The sequence below is a fragment of the Cryptomeria japonica genome, chromosome 9 (genome assembly GCF_030272615.1).
Source record: "Cryptomeria japonica chromosome 9, Sugi_1.0, whole genome shotgun sequence".
Lineage (NCBI taxonomy): Eukaryota > Viridiplantae > Streptophyta > Pinopsida > Cupressales > Cupressaceae > Cryptomeria > Cryptomeria japonica.
In genome coordinates, this window is record NC_081413.1 from 73,865,542 (window position 1) to 73,889,864 (window position 24,323).

Genomic DNA, 24,323 nt, shown 5'->3' on the forward strand with positions numbered 1-24,323 from the left:
TTGTCCTTCAGGCTTTCTTGATTCAAATTTCAAAAATCAACACAAATACAAATTTCCCCATTTTTCTTTCTTACGGGTACAATGTTAGCTACCCAAGTGGAATGGTGAATTGGATATATGATTCGGGCCTTAAGCATTTTCTCAACTTAGAAATTGCATCCGCCATGATGGGATTAAACTTCCTTAATTTTTGCCTAAAAGGAGAGACGCCTGGCTTCAGCGGAATTTGATGTTGAAAATGTCCATTTCTAAACTCCTTCAAATCATCATAAGACCAAGCAAAAACATCAATATACTCCTTAAGCAGTGTACCAAGTGTTCTCTTTTCCTCTGTAGAACAAGACCGGCCTATTGTCACTTCTTTTGGATTAGCTTCATCTCCCAAGTTTATTTTCTCACATTTTCCTTTCCCATCATCCTTGGGAACTTTATTACCTATGAATGCGTCATCTCTGGTGAAAAATCTCTCCAGAGTCAGTAACTCCCTAGGAATTTTGTTACCTTTGAGCTGAATAAAGCTATTTGTAGGATCTACCTCTGGTTCTGGACTGAACTCTTTGCAAACACTCTCAGAGCCTTCAAAATATGACTAAGAAAATGATTGAGCACATTCTAGGAAATCTTTGATCTGTGCATTTGCATCAAAAACCTGCCAATGATCATTTCGATCCTATATGAGTTATCTTTAAAATCCAGATGTGGTAATAAAAGTGAGGCAGACACGACCAATGAATCTGCCCTACTATTTTGTTCCCTTGGAATTGCCTCAATCGAGAAGGCATCAAGTGGTAATAAAAGTGAGGCAGACATGGCCAATGAATTTTCCCTACTATTTTGTTCCCTTGGAATTGCTCTTTGCATTTAAATGATTAATTTTAGGACTCTATTACCTTCTTTTAAGAACAAATGGTTCACTGAACACTTGGGTCGGCGTTTGTTCAATCACCTCCCTCCGAATTTTTGCCTAGGTACAGCTCCCTATCTAGATTTTTCATAAAGTATGTATTTGTTTTTTTATATTTATATCCAAATGAAAGCTTTTAACCAGAATGTGTATAAGGCCGCCTATATCATTCTTGGATGAAAGGCTATAATTTTCCTCATATCTCATAAATAACAGAAACTATCTTCTTAATTTTCAAAGTATGTAATTACAGTAACTGAAACAAAGTTCAATATACTTCTTCCAAATAAAGACAAATAGATTCAGAGAAAATGAATGCACCCACAAACATGAATCTTTTCCAGAGTAAACAACACATTCAAAGGAAAGAACATCAAAGGAATAATGAAAAACAGCAATGAAATAATCAAATACTATTTCTTGATCGGATGAACATATGCAAAGACATGTTATCTATTCAGATTCAAAATACACAGATCTTTCTTCTCCCCAAAAACAATATCACCAGATTTCATATATATATCTTTATGTAATTAAAGACATAATGATACATCTGCTAATCTTTTTCCACCATAGATTTCAACCATCTGATTCCGCCTTTGATTAGGAATAAGAAAAAAAAAAAACACACGTTCCAGTTTTTTTTAAAAATCAGTTACTAAAAATCCACCCCCATCTACCATCGGTTCTACTTAATTTATAGTCTAAACGGGGGGGGTCTCCCTAAAAACTTGACCACTCCCCGATAAAATAGTTACGAAACCAATAGAAATTATTTTGGGACAGTTGTCTCGAAGTTTTTGCATAACTATGAAAAATGATTTGTTTTTTTAAAAATAAAGAAAACAAGCTCAAAGCGGATGCATTATGTTATATCTCATCATCACCCTCTTCTCCCTCTTCATGAGCATCATGAGCAGCCGTGAGTTCTTGGATCATTGATTGGCTGGGGACTTTCATTGCATTAAGCTTCGCCTTTGCCACCTCTTTATTCCACCTGTGTTGCACCATTTTCTCTGAGTGCTTCGGTAGCTGATCATTTCCAGTGACAACCATAGATTTGATCCTAGCCACTTTGGTTATATCCTCTAGCATGAAACTACTCCTAACTCTGATCTTCTTCATGTTCAACCTGAATGACTTGACTACTTCTTGTGTACTTGCCCCGCAGATTCCTAGTTCCCAGTCATGATCGGGATTAACCACTTTATTATCTTTGACAATACTACTCTACAAATCCTGGAGTTCATAGACAGAGGTTTTTGCATCCGTAATTACCGACTGAAAGGTGAGCACCCACCACATGATAGTTTTCTTAAGCACAAAAAGTTGGCATTCATCAGATACCAGCTTAATTGAATGTTCTGTCACAAATCTGGTAGTTCTGTACTCTTTGATTTTGGTAAACAGGGGCAGGACATTTTGCCATCTGTGCTCTTCTTTCTCCCATGGTACAAGCTGATTTTGGATTTTGGAAATCAAGCCCTGTACCTCATCACACAACTTTCGGGAGTCGATAATGTATTTTTCACCATCTTTGATTACTTGTTCAATCCATTTTTCAACCGCTTCAGCAATGCTCTTAGCCCGTTGAACCTGATCCAACAACTTCTTGTTTTCCGGAGAAGTTGGGTCAAAATTCTCAGTGGCATGGGATATTGGCATTGCTCCAAGGTAACTGATGCTATCAATGAACTAAGCCAGAACACTTATATGTCTTTTAAGTTCTCTTTTCTCCCATCCATCCTTCTCTGACCGGGTAAGCATCTTCTTCGCTGACACTTGAAAAAAATGGTTATCTGTATCCCTGCTCATCTTTCCCAACTCTACTTTTTTTATTTTGAAATCATTAGAACCGGCCTCTTTGTTCTCATCCTTTGGTTTATAAGAAGCAATTTCCACCATCCATTTACCAGTTTCTTCATCATTGTTTAGGTGCGCGGTGGTTTTGAACCTCTTTGGCTTTGGATTCTTCTCAGAGTACTTGGCAACCATCTCCTGAATTGGAATGGTCACAGGAAGAGAGCTCCTTTTCTTGTTCACTGAGGTTGTTAACCATTTAGGAGTCACAGCAGAATGAGAAGTTCCTTCAATCATCTTTGGGGGTGGCGTCTGGCTTCATTTCTTTCTTCTTGACCACCCATGCCACTGTTCTATCTAGAACTCATTCGGTTCTTGATTGAATGTCATCATTTTCCTCTTTATCCCAATTAATTGGTGGCATTTCAGTCTCTGCATGGGCTAAATACCCTAGTTCAAACAGTTCAAGATAATCTTCTTCAAGCCCTTTAATATCTATCTTTATTTGCAAAGAAATAACCTGTTCCAGCACCAGTCTCATATTTTCTCTTTTGAAGACTTCAAGTTCATCTGAACAGTCTTCCTAGAAATCTTCTAACTATGGCGTGGGAAGATAAGGCATTAAACCAAGGCTCTAAGAAAATCCCTTGTTGTCAGACCCTTTTCTTTCAGCATATAGAGAGAAATTAAAATTTCTAGGGTCTGCTCCTATACTTAGTCCATCAGACATTGAATTATAGGATAACATTCCCAAATGTATTGGAAAATGACCTTCCCACTTGTCCTTAGGTTGTGCCTTCTTGACCATGGAAGTCAGTTGTCTGCATACTTTTGCTAGGAGAAAAAAATCAAAATAGAAATGTGGAAGCTTGAAGGTTCCTCTTCAAAGCCTCCCACTCGTATATAGCAAAAGCGTGGGAACTGGATGTAAAAGCTTCCGAACTTCTTAATCAAGGACTGTACATCATCTGAAATCCATTTGGCTTTTGTACCTTTCAGTTCATGACACATATCACCTAGGAATGCATTATGTACCCTTCTAAAATCTTGTAGGGCATTGTCTTTTTGTAGCATTGGATAAAACTCATACACCGAAACATCTTCCTCAGTGGGCTACTTGGGTATGCCGGTTAACTCCTTAACACAGGCCAGACAATACAAAAGATACGAGGACATGAAGAAGTTTTGTTGAAATTGCTTGGCTAGACTCAACTGCTCTATCATCGAATCAACAATTAACTCCGCCCAATCTAGATATTGTTTTCCTTCCAAAACTAATTGTACATAAGAATATATCCAATCATCAAAGCCATAAGCTTCGATAGAACCTCTGGCTTGATGCAACAAAAGCATTACATCGTGGACATGTGGCAACATGTGGTTCTTGTTAGGATTTTTAGGCAGTCTAGAACCAACTCTCTAAGGGACTTTCAACCAGTACTTCGCCATATTATTCCTGTGTCCAGCTCTATCTGCATTGAACTCACTAACTGACTGAGCAGGGGAGAAATTAGAAAACTGATAATCTGGTATTTTGAACACCGAAGCAATCACTTCGTGGTTAATGGCGAGAAGGGTTTCATCGTTATCTCTTTTAATAGTTTCAGATACAGGGTCATATCTGGCAATACACTCCCGAACAAGCTCTGGACAAGGAATTGCTGGAGGAAAGGCTGGAGCTTCTAAAAGTCCACTACTCAAAATCTCTATACAAAAAGACTTATCAACACCCCTGAACACCCTTTCTTTCAAATCTTCAAGGTTCTCACCCTTCAGGTCAGTATCACTAACTATGGCTTCTGTGGACACCATGCTAAAGACGTTTCCAAACAAGTGCAAGGTGGACTTCATGATTTCAAAACAAGAAACCCAAACTTGATTGCAGTGAAACCGAACCTCTGTATGAGAGAAAATGCAAGGGAAAACACTGCAGAGCATAAGGAAAGACTCACCTTCACAGCTGTATAATCAGATGACGGCTAGCACTAAGAAAAACTCCTATCCAGGGACAATATAAACACAAATCCAACAGCAAGAGCAAACACAGAACAAAAATGATTTTCATACCTTATAAAGAAAGCTAATAATATAGACACATTAAATGCAACGATTTCACAATTTCATTTCGAACACAGCAAATTGATAGATTAGACCCCCGCACACATGCATTGAATGCATGGCAGCGTACTTTAAGAAACTGCCAGTTCTTGAAATGTTCACTTACTTCGAAAAAACCAAAGAATGACATCACTTTACAATATGGTTCTGCCTCTCTGTATTTAGCAATAAATGCACTTCTCGAAACATTAGAAACTGCGGGACCCAGCAGCATTGAACCCATGTGAACATCTTGAACCAACTTCTTGAGTGTTCATGTAGTTCAAGATGTACGCCGTGTCAAACTATTGACCACTTTGCCGTGTTGAACATGTTGAACATATTTGAACCCTTTGAACTTAGTTCAACAAGTTCAACACAAATGTTATATCACCGAACAAGAAAAACTTTATTAAAGAGCTGCTGCAAAAACTTAGAGAAAAAGTTAGTATGAAGAACCTTTTCTGAACACTTCGGAACCTATTGAACCTAAATGAACATCTTGAACCTAGTTCAGAACGGTTCGACGCATTCAAGAAGTACAATGAATTGTCCGAACTTGAATGAGATTGACTAGAGAAAGGACTTGAGGCCACATTTAAAGACTTGAACCAAGGTAATATGGTATGAACTAGGACTCCAACATAAAAAAAAAAGGAAATTATGACCCATTCTTGGCATGAAGAATAAATGACGCGGTAACAAAGAACCATTTATCCCACATTGGTGGTGGGGATGAGAGTTTTAATATTTAAATACAAAGCCCCATGAATATCAAGTGTCAAATCTTAAAGGCTTTTGACAAGGCTAGCTCAGCGTTGGTGGGCGCCCACGTGCACGCGCATCTCAAAGTGCCCAAATTTTATAGCAGAAGGGTAACTTAACCAGCGAGCAAGTCGAGTAGATCAATGGTGATCACAGATGATCTAATGGTGGTCTGTATACCATGTTAGAAAGATGCCCACCGAATACTCACCGTGACTTGGCAACAAAGAACGTGCCGAAAAGGGGTCATTAAAGGGCATGCAGGTTCGAGATGGATCAATGGTGGTTGCTAATTCGCTATGTGAAGATGATAACCTGTTACGCATCATGAATCAGTGACTGATGTGATAGCATCTAGTGACAGATGAAGTGGTAAGACATGTGGTGACATGTGGCAAAGCGTAGAAGAAGAACCAAGGCATGCGCAAGTCTAGAGGCAGGTCCAAGTGGCGAGTAGGTGGATCCAAAGGCGAACAAGGAAGTGACATGTGGAGGGCCTGATAGAAGGGGTGAGCAGCCTAGGTGAGATAAGGGTTGTGCAAATCGAGATGATCCAATGGTAGATCCTAGGAAGATCAACAATGGAGTAAAATTCTAGGACTATCAGCAGTTGTCGCTGTACCATGGTTGTGAAGTGCCCAAAATGAATACCCTCATGACATAGCGATTGGCAAGGTGGCCAATTGGATGCACAGATAAACCAAAGAGTGACTTATCAAATAGACCTTGGTCATGATGGATCTTTACAAGGATTCACCAAAAGCATCAGTTCCATCGACATAAAGTACATCGAAGAAATCAAAACTGGTCCTGCCGATAAAATAAAATGTATGGTTGAAACTATAGTATCGATGAGACATGTGTACAACTCATAGATGGAGGAAGTTTGGCCGAAAGAATAATATCAAACAAACCAACAGAACCAAAGACATGTGGTGGTTAGAGGGTGGGGCCAAAATGGATCCAAAGGCAAACCAGAGACTGACACATGGCGGGCCCTTGCAAAAAAGGGGTGAGCAACCTAGGTGAGATAACCGGTGATCAAGTCCAAGAAAGATCAATGCTGGTCTTTGATCTGCAGTTCAAAGTTGCATGATGAATATCCATTGCAAACTAGCGACAAAGAAGAGCTTCATTCCGGTGGTTATTGAAGTCGTGCTAAGGTGGCAGGATAGGGACTCCAAAGCCAATCCAAAGGTCACATGTGGCAGGGTGGAGAAAGGGAATAAATCAAGGTTAAATATAGACTTCCAACCATGCAAAAATTCCAAAAAATTCAAATGATTGGTTGTGTATAAAGGCATCCAAGATTAATTCACTAGACGGGTTATTTTTATCCGAATATACAAGTGTGATATACTGTTAGAAGGCTCGCAAAAGGAGAAGTTCATTTTTGCTATCAATTTTAAAGCTTGTCAAATATTTGGAGAACAGTTTCAACAGGAGTGATGGAAAGAATATTTTCAGAAGGAGTGGGACACTTGTCATTGATAGATGGAATCTAGAATTATTCTCTTCCTTCTTATTCTAAATTCTTCTCATTTGTAAGGGTTCCAATTTTTGAGAAATTCTCAAAGCGAGATTTCCAAGAGGTTTTCTAGTCCTATGCATTTAATTTTTTGTGTTGTAATTGTTGAATATCCTCGGTCTTCTCTCATTAAACATATGCATTTAGTTGTAAATTCTTAGTTGTGGGTCGCCTATATGTAAGACATATATGCAGTTCCATTGGATTGTCTTCAAGCATTTTTTCAAATTCAATAAATCCATTCTTCAAGGGAGTTTGGATTTATCCTCCCATGAGAGAGTGTAATTCTTGTTCTCAGGTATCCTTTACAGAAAGGGTTTAAATTCGATGAGCAAAAATTGTGAATTTTGAATTAATATTTGGATATGTATGATCCTCTATTTGAGTTTAGAATGTATTAATGTCAGGCACTAATACAGGGATATTTTTTCAGTAGATCTGATTTGCAGCTTGGATTTCATTTGTAGCTATTTGTATTGACTCTATGCCCAGATTGAGGCATTGATCTATTACAGTTAGAGGTTGCTTGCAACATTTTAAAAGAATCAAATAATAATATCTTGCTTTTCTATTTTGTGGAATTGGTTCCACTTATCTCATGTTCAAACCTGTCGAGTTGTCAATATAGATTTAGCCTATATACAGTACCCTCCTTGTTTTTGAACCTTTAATGAGATCTATCTGCTTCTGTTGATGTTGTCTTGTGTGTCATTGGTCTAATTATATGCATCAAAGATACACCCACCTAGGTTTTGCAGAGCTTGAAGAGTAGAAGGATTTAGATCCTTGTTATGTTGTCCAAGTCCTGAAATGTTTCATAGATTGAAATTGGCTATTTCATAGATCAATTGCAGATGAACTTGGTTTTCTCATTTTTGAGAACAACAAAAATGGTGACTCTGCTGGGGAATATGCTACAACTTGTGTTGATTGGATTCAAATTGAGACACTCTTTTTCTATCAACAATTAAAGCTAGTTAGTCCAGCCATGTCCATTTGAGGAAAGAGTCATAAAAGTGTTGTAAATCTTAAAGTATTTTCAGATCTATAGTTATTTTCCTAGAAATGTTGTGTGCCAAGTGTAGAAAATTTGTTATCCTCTTATCTTTGTGTAAGTCTAGATCTATTCATGTTCTATAAATGATTTTAAAAATTCTCACAGTAGTGAGTGGCGACTCTGAAAGATCTTTTCTCTAGTGTGCATTATTGTGAAAGTTTTAAGAGATTTGGTGAACTTACAACAAAGATTTAGCAGATGCTTGGGGTTTTAAGATTGAAGATCCCTGAAATTTATTTAAGATATTTTTCTCTATGAAGGAGGTGGAGACTCTATATGAAGATCAGTGTACAATGTTAGAAGATCTAAGAAAGATCTCACCAAGTATCAGAGTAGCAACTGCAATATCCAAGTATTTGCCAAAATTGGTATTAAAGATTGTACAAAATTTTGTTCCTTACCAAGTGAGTTTCAGCACTAAGAAAGAAAAGGAATAAGCTAGGTTGAATGCTCTTGTTAGCTTAAAAGCATGGGTGAAGTATTCTGAATAATAGAGAAAGTAGACTCTAGCTACAATAATTCTTATTGATTGAAAATAGTGAGTAAATTTAAGCAAGGTTGCAGCTAGTAATGGATTATTGTAGAAATTTTCTATTAAAGGTTATGTGTCATTCTATTTTGAAGGCATACCCGGTTACCCAAATCAGATTATAAGTGACATTAGGAAGCACTTACTATTGTTTAAGGGGAACAAAAACAATAAGCAAGAATGCATGTGCAAAAATTTGTTGATTTAATGAATGATTATGATATCTATCATGAGGATATTTGCATGAAGTTGTTTGTGCAGAGATTGAAAGGGGATGCCAAGATTTGGTTCACGTTTTTGTAGGAAGCTTCTATTTCCTCATGGGAAGAATTAGTTGCATCTTTTCTCAAGCAGTTTGCTGAGAGAACAAACTTTAATGATATGTTGAGGAAGTTGATGGAGATTAGAGTTGAGGAAGGTGAATTAGTGCCAACCTTCAATATCAAATTTTCCAAAGCACTGGCTAAGATCCCACAAGGGTATATACTAAATGACAAAGTGTCTTTAGTGATTTTTTTGGATGCCTTTGGAAGTAAGATGAGTTACAAGTTGAGGGATAAAGAGCCAAAGACATTACATCAGGCTTTTGTGATAGCCATGGACATAAAGAAAAACTTAAAATATGGTATTCCTAAAGGATTTTTATCTGTCGGTGTCCACTGTCATAATGTTTTTAATGCAGCAATTAAGTGTTAAGTGAGAAGTAATGTTCAGACCTTTGGTGTTCATACTTGTGTTGGCAACACTGATAATTTAATTCCAAATGAAAATCAAAGTTGTTTGGTGCAAAAAATGGTTGATCCTCATATAGATATTGATAATGCCAATTCTACTAAAGATGAAATGAGAGTATTTTTCAGATTTCACTTCTTGTAATCATGTTGATGATCTTTCTGATATGAAAGTTGAGCACAAAATTAATTCAAATTTTTTTAATAGTACACATGATTGCAATGAAAATATAACCCACATTGATGAATAGATTTATGAACAATGTCACATTGAACAACAAAGTGCAGGGAAATTGCAGACGACTGCAGAACTTAGAGAAGCTCTTGAAGTTCTGGACAATAAAGTTCAAATATTGGAGAGCCTGAGAGTTATGAATGAAGACCTTCTGCAATGTGAAAATTTAAGTGAACATGCTGGGAATTCATCTGATGAAGTGAATCATGCATCTCATAAGGATGATGATGATGAAAACAATGATGGTGAGGAGAATTGGTCTTTACATGTTACTAATGTATATCATGGTAAACATGAAAGTGTTGAATGGTAGCGTGCAACTCTTCTTGAAATGATTGAACAACCGAATGCATCAATTAATGATAGCATGAAGTAAATTGCAAATACTCACCATGTTTCAGTAGAGGCTGAAGAGAAGTCTTATGACAAGGAATTATCAACAAAAGAATGTGAGAACCATAGTCATAAAGATACAGCTAAACACAACAGTCAATCTTTTGTTGACATAAATATTGATTTACATAATCTTGAAAATATTTCAGCATATGCTGATGAAGAGCTTCTTGCTTGTGAAGATGTGGATAATTACTCATATGCTAGCAACAATGATAAAACTGTGGAAGTTCATTGTTACCCTGATATATAGGTTGATATTCCTCGCAAAGATAATTCCAATGAAAATAAGAATATTGATTATAATTCATTTTCAGATCTGGATGAACCTACATTTGAAGGTTTTCAAAGTGGGACATACTATGAAGAGGATGTGAATGTTGATGGCATGTTTGAATTGGATATGGAGTTCTTTTCCTTTGATATAAATGTTCATAATGCTGATGTCATTAATGAAAATGTTGAAGTTTTCCCTTGTGCTGAAAATTTTTTTGATGCTGATAAAGTTGCCAATAGCAATAACATGTGTTGTGAAAATTTATTTCATGATGAAGATAAGAGGCATGGGTTGTGTGATGATTATTTTAGACTACAAATGGAAGTTTTTTAGGTGGATGTAAGTCTGAATGAGAAAGACTTAGCTGAGGATTTGCTTTAGCTAGAAGTATGCATTCTTTTTCATGATTGGGATATTGAGAATGTTGATGTATTGAGTTTGATAAACAAGGATAATATAAAGTGTGGTCAACATAGTGAAGTGCCATATTTGGACCAAAATGTTTATGTTCCTTGTTTATATAAATTAGTTATTAATGTCCCTCATTCTATGAATATAAATGATAATAAGGCATATGCTGATGAGAACTACTATGTTGAAAATGAATGTTTTATTTTTTAAATTCAGCATGATGATACCCTTGCAAAGGATAGAGTTGATGGGGATAGTGAAATGTATGGTTGCTTGTGGGAAGACCTCTGTAGTGATTGGTCTCATGGTTTTACCTTTGTTGAAATGGTATGTGGGTATAAACTTCCAAATCAGGCAAAAGGCATGCACACCAGTTATTATAGTAATATGATGGAAGGGGTTAATCATAAGGATTATGCTCAGTTGTTGTTAAAGGGTGCCTTTGTTTTGATCACAATATCAGGTGATGAGAATCAAATTTTTGAAAGGGGTAAATCTTGAGATTGTTTGGGGCAAGTTATAATTAGTTGTAGGTTTATTTTCAATAAAATGCCCTGTTGTTTAGTTAGAATAAGGAACCCCTATTTTGGAGAGTGAAGCTCATTGAAGAATTTAAGAAGAAAAATGATTTTTTTTTTGGGTGTTCTACTTACCAAACATTCTAAGTTCTTGTGTTGGTCTTGCATCCAACCATCCCCAGTCAGAGCCACTATTGGGACTCATAAAAATTTGAGTCAATTTGAGAGGCCCATTTTAAAGAAGGGTAAAATGAAGCCAACATCTTCTCCTTGCATGCCTATGAAAAGTAAAGGCATTTCAAATTTTCAACCAAATGCAATGGCAGGTAGAAAGTCTATTTTCCCCCCAATTTGGTGCTTGAGCAGACAATTAAAACTTTCCAAGCAATTTCAGTCACCAAGCATGAAGAACCATTTATCCCCCATTGGTGGTGGTGATGAGAGTTTTAATATTTAAATAAAAATCCCCATGCATATCAAGTTGCCAAGCTTAAAGGATTTTGACAAGGCTAGCTTAGAGTTGGTGGGCCCCCGCGTGCGTGTGCATCTCAAAGCGCCCAAATTTTACAACAGAAGGGCAAATTAACTAGTGAGCAACTCGGGCAGATCAATGGTGATCGTAGATGATCGATGGTGGTCGTGATACCATGATAGAAAGATGTCTGCCGAATACTCATCGTGACTTGGTGACAAAGCACGTGCCAAAAATGGGTGGTTAAAGGGCATGTAGATTTGAGATGGATCAATGGTGGTCACTGATCCACTATGCGAAGATGATTGCCTATTACCCATCGCAAATCAGTGACTAATGTGATGACATCCAATGGTGGATGAAGTGGAAAGATGCATGGTGACACATGGCAGAGCATAGAAGAAGAATGAAGCGGGCCCAAGTCCAGTGGCAGGTCCAAGTGGTGAGTAGGTGGATCCAAAGGCAAACCAAGAAGTGACACATGGTGGGCTCGACAGAAGGGGTGAGCAGCCCAGCTGAGATAAGGGTCATGTAAATCGATATGATCCAACAACAAATCCGAGGAAGATCAATGGTGGAGTAAAATTATGGGACTATCAGCGGATGTTGTTGTACCGTGGTTTTGAAGTGCTCAAAATGAATACCCTCATGACATAGTGACTGGCGAGGTAGCTAGCTAGATGCATAGACAAACCAAAGAGTGACTTATCGAATAGACCTTGGCCACAATGGATCTCTAAAAGGATTCACCAAAAGCATCAATTCCATCGACATAAAGTACATCAAAGAAATCAGAATTGGTCCTACTGATAAAATAAAAAGTATTGATGAAACTACAATATTGATGAGACATGCGTACAACTCTCCAAGGGAGGAAGTTTGCCCAAAAGAATAATATCGAACAAACCAACAAAACCAAAAACACGTGACGGTTAGAGGGTGGCACCCAAATGGATCCAAAGGTGAACCAGAGGCTGACACATGGTAGGCTCATGTAGAAAAGGGGTGAGTGGCGCAAGTTAGATAACGGGCAAGAAAGTCTGAGGAAGATCGATGATGGTTGCTGATCCGGAATCCGAAGTTGCATGATGAATACCCATCGCGACCCAGCAATAAAGAAGAGCTTCATTCCGGTGATTGGTGAGGTCATGCTAAGGTGGTAGGATAGGGACTCCAGAGCCAATCCAGAGGTGACATGTGGTAGGGCACAGAAAGGGAATAAATCAAGGTTAAATATATAGTTCCAACCATGTGAAAATTCAAAAAATTCAAATGGCTAGTTGTGTAGAAAGGCATCCGAGATTAATTCAATGGACGGGTTATTTTTACCCAAATATACAAGTGTGATATACTTTTAGAAAGCTCACAAAACGAGAAGTTTTCTTTTGCTATCAGTTTTTAAACTTGTCAAATATTTGGAGAACGGTTTCCATGGGAGTGATGGAAAGAATATTTTCAGAAGGAGTGGGACACTTGTCACTCATAGATGGAATCTAGAATTCTTCTCTTCCTTCTTATTCTGAATTCTTCTCATTTGTAAGGGTTCCAATTTTTGAGAAATTCTCGAAGCGAGATTTCCAAGAGGGGTTCCAGTCCTATGCATTTAATTTTCTGAGTTGGAATTATTGAATGTCCTCATTCTTCTGTCATTGAACAGATGCATTTAGTTGTAAATTCTTAGTTGTAGGTCTCCTATATGTAAGGCATATATACAATTCCATTGGATTGTCTTTAGGCATTTTTTCAAATTCAATAAATCCAGTCTTCAAGGGAGTTTGGATTTATCCTCCTACGAGAGAGTGTAATTCTTGTTCTTAGGTATCCTTTACATAAAGGATTTAAATTCAATGAGTAGAAATTGTGAATTGTCAATTAATATTTGCATACGTATGATACTCTGATTGAATTTAGAATGTATTAATGTCAGGCATTAATATAGGGATATTTTTCAGTAGATCTGATTTGCAGCTTGGATTTCATTTGTAGCTATTTGTATTGACTCTATGCTCAGATTGAGGCACTGATCTATTACAGTTAGAGGTTACTTGCAACGTTTTAAAATAGTCAAATCATAATATCTTTCTTTTCTGTTTTATGGAATTGGTTCGACTTATCTCATGTTCAAACCTGTTGAGTTGTCAATGTAGATTTATCCTATCTACAGTACCCTCCTTGTTTTTGAACCTTTAATGAGATCTATCTGCTTCTTTTGATGTTGTCTTGTGTGTCATTGGTCTAATTTTATGCATCAAAGCTACACCCACCTAGGTTTTGTAGAGCCTGAAGAGTAGAAGGATTTAGATCCTTGTTATGTTGTCCAAGTCCTGAAATGTTTCATAGATTGAAATTTTCTATTTCATAGATCAATTGTAGGTGAACTTGGTTTGCTCATTTTTGAGAACAATAGGGGGAGAGATATTCATGTGACAAACTTAAAGGATTATATAAATTAGGGGAAAAGTTTGCCGAAGTTAACTAAGATATCATCTACAGGGAGAGTATGAATCACAACTTCACTTCTATATTCTTGTGTGGGAGATTTGTTTGGCATTTCTTGGAACTTGGATATTTTTTACATATAGGATTGCCATCAATGCCAAAGGGGGAGATTGTTGGCAATTTGTTGGAATTGTTAATGATATTTTGTTATTGATGTCAAAACTAGTTGCTTTGGTTGTTTACTGGTATCTTGTTGGTCCCGATCGAATGATTGGTTTCCCATTTGAAAAGATCATATTGATGTGGTATACTCCAATATTCTTTGGCTTATGGAATTGGATTAGATCTCCTATTCATGATATTCAGATATATGTTCAGTCAGTTGGTATTGATTTGGTGATTGGATGCTATCTTATATCCTGGTAAGCCTATTTTATTGATTTGGTAAGGATTTCACCGACGGAGCTTTGTTGAAGATCTCTTGATATTATGCACAAGTGGTGTTGGTGTAGCTTCTAGAAGGGATTCAGGATGCTGATGGTGATTAGGTTGGAGACTTGAATTATTAGAATCATTGCTTTAGCATTTGTGGACCTAAATTGGATCTGGTACTATCTAGGTTATGGACCGGCTTCCGAAGCTCTGATATCAATTGTTAATCATATGAGGGGTTGGCTAATATTGAGAGGAGGGTGAATAAAAATTAACACCAACTGAAGCTAACAACTCAAAATCTAACTTATATCAGATCTGAAACCATTTAACACTTAAACCAATTCTTAATAGCAAATATCTCACTTTGCTTATCAGATCTAGACAATCATTTCCTCTTATGCAAACTTATTAATTTGATTAGTCATCAACTCAATATCAGATCAACAAACACTATAACTAACTTATTAACTAATCATAATGCTTCATCAACCATTTAACCATCAATACCAATAGCCAATTTAAGATCTCTGATAAACAAACATAAACTTTCTTAACTGGTAATCAAAAATAAAACATGAACATCACAAGAAAAGCACTCCACGCATGAACACCATAGTTGTTGATGTGGAAACTAAAAAAAGGAAAATCCACGGTGGGTGTTGGTACTCAGAATAATTTTTTCTATTTTGAAGTACGCCCTATTAGGAGCTTACAATATGCCCGATTAGGAGCAAACCCTATTAGGAGTCACCTGGTTAAGGGATTTTCCTAGAAGCCCAGTTAGGAGTTTGATGACCTATTATGATCAACCTCGTGAGAGGATTTACTACTCTTTTGAAGAGGTTCCTTGTTAGGGGACTTAAATGTTTTAGGCTTGTTAGGACCTACTCAATTAAGAGTTTTAACCTGCTACAACTATTAGGGAACAACAATAAGAAAAATGATTTGTTACTTGCACTTCTCTGCTTGATCAGATACAATTATGCACAACACTCTACAACTCTCAAGAAGATCTTACACTTCACTTGGACATCTCAACTCATTCTCTAAGACCACCAACACAATGAACATCAACTGTGTCATCCTAAATAGACATCTCAATTAGATTGGCCTTAAAACCTAAATTACATCATAAATAGCCATCTAAACAGATAATTTCATCAAGTTACAATACAATATCAATCATTGGTTGATTGTAACTCATCACAGAAATCCGATCTGCACCAAAGTAAACCCTTAGCTCACTCCACTAAGCACTTTGCACATTCCCAATAAATTCCTCTATCATGCACACCAAAAACACAATGTAAATAATTCATGTGGGTTATGTTGTGTTACCACCTTCATGTAGACTTGTCGTCAATCACCATCATATCAAAATCATTACCAGTTTAATGATTTCTTCACCGGTCCTTAAACCCCACTAAAACCTTAGCAAACCTTCATTAGATATTTGGAACATGCCTTTTGGTAATCATCACAAGATGTGGTTCCTGTCATATACTCCTTTTCATATTACAATCTTAAATTCCAAACCACAAAATATCAAACATTACTGATTGCCCAATTCAATCAAAATATCTTCTCTTTACCGATTAAAGTCCCAATTCACAAACTTTAGTTCTCTGTTGGTAAACCCCATCTCCAGTAAACTAAATCACCTAGATGATAAACCAAAACATGAGAAACATAAAAAATAATCATCTAACATTAGTTTACATCAGTTTCAAGCATTGACAACACAAATAACTGATCATACCATCTAACCACAAAATCTCAGTCTTCTATCCTCTACCAGTTCAGTCATCCACATTCAAATACATCACCTACATCATCTCATCTACATCAGTTATGAGAAATGCCAACAATGAACACAAAACATAAATAATGAGGTAGTTTCACTTTCCTCAGGGTCATTATATTGTATGATAACTCATGTATATCATATATGTATATGTGCATATAATAACCGCCATTCCCCAAAGAAAGGACACTACCTTAGAAGAAAGGGAAGAGATGATGTATTTCGAGTCAACATGAAAGAGACAAAAAGGGATCTCAATGCTTTGGATCATCCCCAAGTAGACATTGAGGGAAAAATAGAAGATTAGGGATGCACATAGAAGAATGGTCACAAAAAGAGCAAGAAAGGAGAGAGAGACAAGATCTACAGTGCTAATATTGCTAATTTAGCACAACATCCACCTCCCAATCTTGTTGATCACTATTTTGGTAAGGTGAGTAAAATTCAAGAGGAGTGAAATAAAGCACATTAGATGGAGCTATCACAAGATCCAAACAAGGACTATGCTCATGTTGTAAGTCACTTTGTTCGATTCTAGGAGCTAAGATTAGGGTTTGTGAAAATTCAATTGATAAATGTTTTTCCACATCAACATATTCATAATCACTATCAGAATAATTATGAGTTGTATTGCCATCATGAATAAATTTTCATCTATTTCTTCATCAAAGTTTAGAGAAAGAGGAGAAAGAACACTAATAGGAGTAAAACCATCACATGTTTTATGCAACTTATGATTTGGAGAAGTAGTTTGAACATATTTCTTAGGAGAAAAAGGAATTATGTCAACTATTGGAGTCTTAGGAGAGTGAGTATTTTGATGGATAAATTCATGTGCTTGAACACGATGTCTTCATTGGTGTTTGATCACACAATGATTCTGTCGAGTCTTAGTGGAATGTTGAGAATGAGGAGGAACACTTGAAAAAGTAGGAATGGTTCTCTCTTTCATAGTTCAAGGTTTAGGTTGAGGTCTTGTAGGTTGGACAAGAGGAGAAGTAGACCTCTTCTTGCTATAAGAGGAAGGAGGTTGAACTGTGCCATATAAAGGAGGAATGTTAGGTATAGGAAGAAGACGAGGTCCATCATGAGGAGGAGGTACAATTCTAACCTTAGGAAGAATATTGTTGTTCTTCTTAGGAGAAGGAATAGTCACATCCATAGGAATAGATTAAATATCTTCCTTAGGACGAAGATTAGTTCTATTTGTGAGGGGAAGAAATTCATCTTCAAGTATGAGAGGAATGCCAATTGTTGGGGATCAAGGTTGACTTAAGGATAAGATCATATCTTTCTTCTATTTTTGATAAGATTGAAAAAGAGTATCACTTCTTGATGGAAGAGATTGAAATTATTTAGGACAAAAGAGATCAATAGGAACACTATGGCTTGTTTTGAATAGATGAAATAAGCTATGGTTCATGATTATGATTTCTTCACTATGAGGAAATTTCAAACACTTATGGATTGGAGAAGCAATAGCCTTCATGAAAGATAGCCAAGGATAGTCCAATTTCACATGGAATTTATCAAAAGAGGGTATGATAACAAAGTCAACATCCATGGATTTAGTGTGAAATTAAACATGAAAGGTGATAGAGACAATAGTAGGACAAGAGAAGCAATCAAATAAATTCACAACTACATTAGAAGCATCATATCGTTGTTTATGCAATCATAAGTAAAAATATACTCCTTAGTGATGATGTTAACCATGCAAGAGGGATCACAAGAGCACCATGACAAGGGATATCCTTAACCTTTGCAACTATGTATAAAGGGCCATCGGTTGCTCTAATGGTCTCGCTAGGGTCAAATGTAACACAAGAATATTTAGGTGTGTCTTGTTTTTCTACCATATTTACTAAGTTAAAAGCCATAGAAGTGAATTCTTTAGAGGAGAAAGAAGTATACTCACTCTCAAACACGTTAGAGGTATGAGAAGGAAAAGGATTAGTAAAAAATTTAAGATTTTGATTAGGAGGAGCTACTGATGTATTCCCTTTATCATTCACACCTACCACAAATATAGTATTGTTATCAATCAAATCTTGAATCTTATTTTGCAATTCAAAACATTTCTCAGTATCATGACCAAGCTGATGATGAAATTGACAAAAGGAATTGTTCAAAATAAGGGGATGCAAGTTTAGCTGGATCAACTTGTTTTATAGGAGGAAGTTTGATAACATTTATGTGCAACATCTGAGACATAATACAATGTAAAGATTCATTCAAAGGAGTAAATTGTCTTTCTCTTTTGAAAAATTTAGAAATAGAAGGCACACTTGTTGTAGCATTCACATTGTTGGTGTTGATTGTATCATTAAACTTGATGAAGCTTTTTGTTGGTTAGAACTTTGCAAATGGTTGTTGAATACTCTCCCCTATATCACTCAGAGCCATAGGAGTGGATTGCTCCATTTGAATCACAGCCAGTTGATAATTATGGAGTTTTGCGCACAACTGTGGAAAGGAAGTAAACTCAGACAAAAGAATATTTTCCCTGAAATATTTTTGCAAATTAGAAATGAAAATTTGTTGAATATCATTATTAGGTACATGAAAAGAAAATTGAGAATACAAATTATGATATCTACCAATGAAATCAACCAGTTTTTCTTTAAAACCTTGTTTACAATGCATTAAATCAGTTAAAGTGATATTAGGACCAATGTTATTTTGAAATTGTTTGATGAAAGTATTGTCTAGTTGTTGAAAACAAGTGATGGAATAAGAACACAAGGAGCAATACCATTGTTGTTGGTGATTGACACTCTATTGGTTGGTTTCACTATGTTGTCATTGATGGCAACATGATTTTGTGTTTCGTCTTCCATGGTGTACCGACAGGCACTTCATAGATTCTACACCGACACTGACACCGACAGGACAGAAGGATTTCTTTCGTCATTGACAATGTAGGCCGACATGGTATAATGAAGGTCATTGGTATTGGAGGCCGACATATCTTGGATCCAACATCGGCAATTTATTTTAATGTTTATACATTTATGTTATCTAGCTGACATATAATCTGATATTGTATATATCTTTGTAAGTCGACATAAGGCATAAAATTTGTATAGGGTATATAGGTCAGTTTGATTAGATCATTATGAATAAATGTAATGCATCATGATGTGAATGTAATATGATGCAAAATTACTCAGAGAGATTATGTATGTGAGGAATTTATTATAAGGGTTATTCCTATAAAGGGGTTTAGGGTTTTAAACCGGAACAGACAAAGCTTAAACCATAACTCTATTCTGGCATAAAAGATGCTATCTTACCAATTCACACTTATTTGGATTGTTGTCTAGAATTTTACGTAGTCAGTGAGCCTTCTATTGTGATTGAGTAGTGTGTTCTAGGTTGTAAGCCTTCCTCCAAGTGCATTCCCCTCATATTTTGTAATATCTCTTCATATGGCCACTAGATTGATATTGTGGATCACGAATCCCACCATGGTTTTTTCTCTTTGAGGTTTTCCACATATAAATTTGTGTGTAATAATTCTCATTTATGTGTTTGTCTTATTGGTTGCTTTACTTCTTTCAATTTTGTTTATACTGGTATATAGGTTGGTGTATGAATGTCTTGTTAAGGCTAAAATCTACTATTCTAGTATAAAACTGATTCACCCCCCCCCCCCCCCCCCCCCTCCTCATTTTATTGGTTTCCAACAATTTGTATCAGAGCCTTATGTCTTAGAGGAATTTTAACAGCTTGAGGAAGATCTTGAAACTAGAATCATTGAATATGGCTTTGGAGAAACAGCTTGAAAGGGCACTTGAAGATTATGATGTTGAAAGGTTGAAGAGCTTAAAGCTACAAGATGAATTGAATTCTGCTAAGGAATTCATTCTTGTCCTACAAGAGAGGATATCATCTGTTCAAGCTAGAAGGAAGGAACTTTTGCAAAATCAGGATGATAAAGAGAAAAATGCACTTAAGGAACAATGTCATAAATTGAGTCAGGAGAACATGGTTATGAAGACTGGAATACAAGTTCTAACTATGAGGATGTCTAAGGAAATTGAGGATAGAAAGATAAAGAAAGAAAATCTTGTTGTATCCCCGAAGAACAAATTTTAAGAATGTGGTAAATTGGTTTGTCTAAATGATATGTTGAGAACTAATTTGGTACAATCCTAGAGTAATGAGTAAGAGTTTGAGAGACAAATAATTATACTAAGAGAAGATTTAACTGCTGCAAGTGAGTACAAATAAAAATTCAAGATCAGCTCAGCATATCTTGATGAGTTATTGAAGAGACAAATGTAGATTGGAGATTCCCGTGGACTTGCATTTGAGCGAGGACAAAGTTCTGCTACTGCTAATGAAGATAAAAACCATAAGGCATGTTTTCATTTGCATGAAGATTGCATTGATGAACTTTTATATTGTCATTGATGTCAATTATAATTGGTAATGATGTTGTAATAATGTTGTTTTACAAACGGTAATTGAGCTTGTGAAGGAAATTGGTATTACTAGAGAAGTAGTGAGATCAACCTATAAACCCTACCTATTGATATGCTAAACCCCAATTGATGGATCTTGGTGAATCAGTTGTATTGGCTTATGATGAAATGATGAACGGTAATGATTATGCCATGTATGCATGTTGTATGAGAAGAGTTTCAAATAGTTTTGGCGCGTAGAGATATCGGTTTTATTTTTGGAATAAGCAAGCCCATTGCATGTAATGGAAACTGTGTGATGAGTTACAATGTTCAATGAAGTGGTGATCAAGGAGCGGTCGAGGTTGTCTTGAATGATATGCAGTAATTACTATGTAATCCAATAGTCGGACTTGAACCACTTTTTTTTTAATCTCTATGAGATCTTAGGTTTGTGATGTGTTACTGACCTATTATTTTGCTTATAAAGTTGATGAGTTGTTTTTTTGTAGTGTTTGCAATTTTGGTTGAATGTAAAAGTGATTGGCTGTCAAACCAAATGATGTATCTATTGTATGTGTAAAGGAAGATAGGAGCATGAAAATGATCTAAACAAGAAAGTGTAGTTCTATTCAAATAGATCAACAAACCCCTGTTGTTCTCTAACAATTACAATAGTCAAATCACTTAACCAGGTAAGCTCTAACAAGCCTAGTGTTATCTAAATCCTTGAACTAGGTGGTCCATTAGCTTGGATTTTAAATCCTCTACCGAGGTTACTCTTAACAGAGTATTACTTCTAATAGGGAATTATAGTCAATCCCTTAACTGAGTGGTCCCTAAGAGGATATGTTCTTAACATGACTTATTGTAAAACTTTAATAGGCTTGGCTCCTAATAGGGTGAACATCAGAAGAGTTCAAAATACTTGTTGGTATTCATCCCTATCATGATTTTTCCCATTTGGGTTTCCATATCAAAATCATTGTGTAAAGTGGTGAATGTTTTTGTGGTTATGTTTGATATGGTTAATTTTCTTAACTGCTAAATCCACTTAGTTATGATATCATGACCGACAACAATTTGAAATGAGCTTTTAGTTTTGTTAGCAAAGTATTTGAATGTTTTGGTTAAATGGTTTGTGAGTTTTAGAGTTGTTTTAATGTTATTCTATTATGATTGTCAGCCGGTTTACTTGACAGTGATATTGCAATTTGTAGTTCAGTGTTTGAACCAATCAGTTCTGAGTTTGTCTTTAGAGGTTGTTTTTGTTTGGTGAAAAGTTTATGTTAGTTTTCTATCTATTTATTCACTCAGCCCCCTCTCAATAGTTGTCCAGATTTATATTGATTCATCATACCATCAATTGGTATCACAACATTTCAAGTCCTCTAAGGCCTAAGCCTAACAACTTTAGGTAAAGATCTTGTAGAACATGATGAAAAAAGAAGGTCTGAAGTTTAATAGGGAAAAATACAAAATATAGAGTGATAGAATCAAAATCTATTTCAAATAGATAAGGAAGTCAATACGGGGAACATGTTGGTTCTCAATATGTTGCACCTAGTGGGACTATGACTGATGATCTGAAGAAAGAGCAACAAGAAAACAACCAAGCATTAGAGACCATGATCAGTTATTTGTCTGATTTAGATTATGTTGATGTCCATGGTCTGGAGACTTCTTATGAGCTATGGAAGAAACTTGAGGAAATATATTATGGTGATGAGCATGCGAAGATTGTGAAATAAGAGAGTTTGAGAGGAAAATTTGATGACATGCGGATGGTTGAAGGTGAGAATATACAACAATATGGTCAGAGAATCAATGAGATATTTGGTGATATCAAGAGTGTTGGTGGTAAAGTGGAGGATGCCATAGTGGCTAGTAATGTGTTGAGAACCTTTCTACCAATCTATGCTATCCAAGTTGCAGCCATTCAGGAGCTAAAATCTATTGATAAAACTAAGGTAACCCTTGACTCCATCATTGGTAAGCTTACTACATTTGAATTAAATGTTTATGATAGTAGTGTTCAGAAATTTGAATCTGCATTTAGAGCTTTAGTTTCTAACCCTCCTAAGAGTAAAACCAGAGATGTTAGTCACAGTTATAAATCTAGATCCAACAGAGAATTTGATGATGAAGATAGTTTGATTGACTTTGAAGCATTGTTGGCCAAGGGGTTGCCCAGAGGTACCGGTAAGTGTTGGCATTGTGGATGAATTGATTATGTGTTGCATTGATGTTTTGTCATTTATGTCAACACTAGGTGATATGGTTGGTTAACGGTGGACAAGTTTTGGTTACTAGTAGAAGAGACTACCTATTTTACACTTCCGACATGTTCGGATAAGTAAAGTATATTAGATTTCATGTGCTATATGATCCATGAGCATGTTTTGGTCAGCTGGTATTGGCTTGGTAATTGAATGTTATCATACACTTTGGTAAACCCTTACCAACACTGGTTTAAGGCTTTACCGACAGAGTGTTCATTAAGGAATCATGACAAGATGCACAATTGGTGTTGGTGCAACTTCTTTGAGGATTTCAGGATGCTGAAGATGTTCGTTGATCATGCTTCAAATGCTTGAAGACATTTCTTTGGCGTGGTGGACCCAGAATAGGTCCGATACCTATCTAGGTTATGGACCGGTATCGAGATGATTTATGGATTTGTTATTATTGTTTTGGTCTTAAGACGACATGGCATATCATTATAAATAGAATTATGTAATGATATTATTGTAATATCTTTAGGTGGCCAACCTAACTGGTTTAGGCCTTAGGGTTTGTATAAATAAGAGGTAGAAACTCTTTGTAAAGTATCATGGTTATTGGAAAGGTCATGATCAAGGAATGTAATATGTGAATATTGTAATATCATTTAGGCAGAGGAGTTGATCTATCATTGGTGATTGAATTGGATTCAGAATAGGATTTAGTTCTCCGACATTGAGCTTAACTGGAACTATAATTAGGCACAGTAGATGCTATTTCTAGCAGTTCACTCTATTGGATTATTGTCCATTTATCTTGAGAAGGTTGTAGCCTCTCTATAGTCAGTGAGACTCTTTTGTAATAAGCAGTACGCTCTAGGCAGTGTGGCTTCTTGCAAGTGCAGGCCCGTCATTGTAATACATACTTTTTGCCTAAGTATCATCTAACTGTGGGTAGACTTTCCACCGTGGTTTTTCCCTTTCTAGGTTTTCCACGAAAAAATCATGGTGTTATGTGGTATGGTTTCTTTATATTGATTATCTGGTTGAAAGTTAAGTTCTATTGTTTACTGGTATCTGTTCCTACTGACATATGTCTATCCTTTACTGATACTTGATTTGTTTAAGGTTGTATTGTGGATTAAAAGTTATAATCTGTTAACAATTGATTCACCCCCCCTCTCATTTGATCATCGGTTATCCTAACAATTAGTATTAAGGCCTGGTACCTCAGAAGAAGTTTAACAGCTTGAGGAAGATCCTGAAACTAGAATCTTTGAACATGGCTATGGAGAAG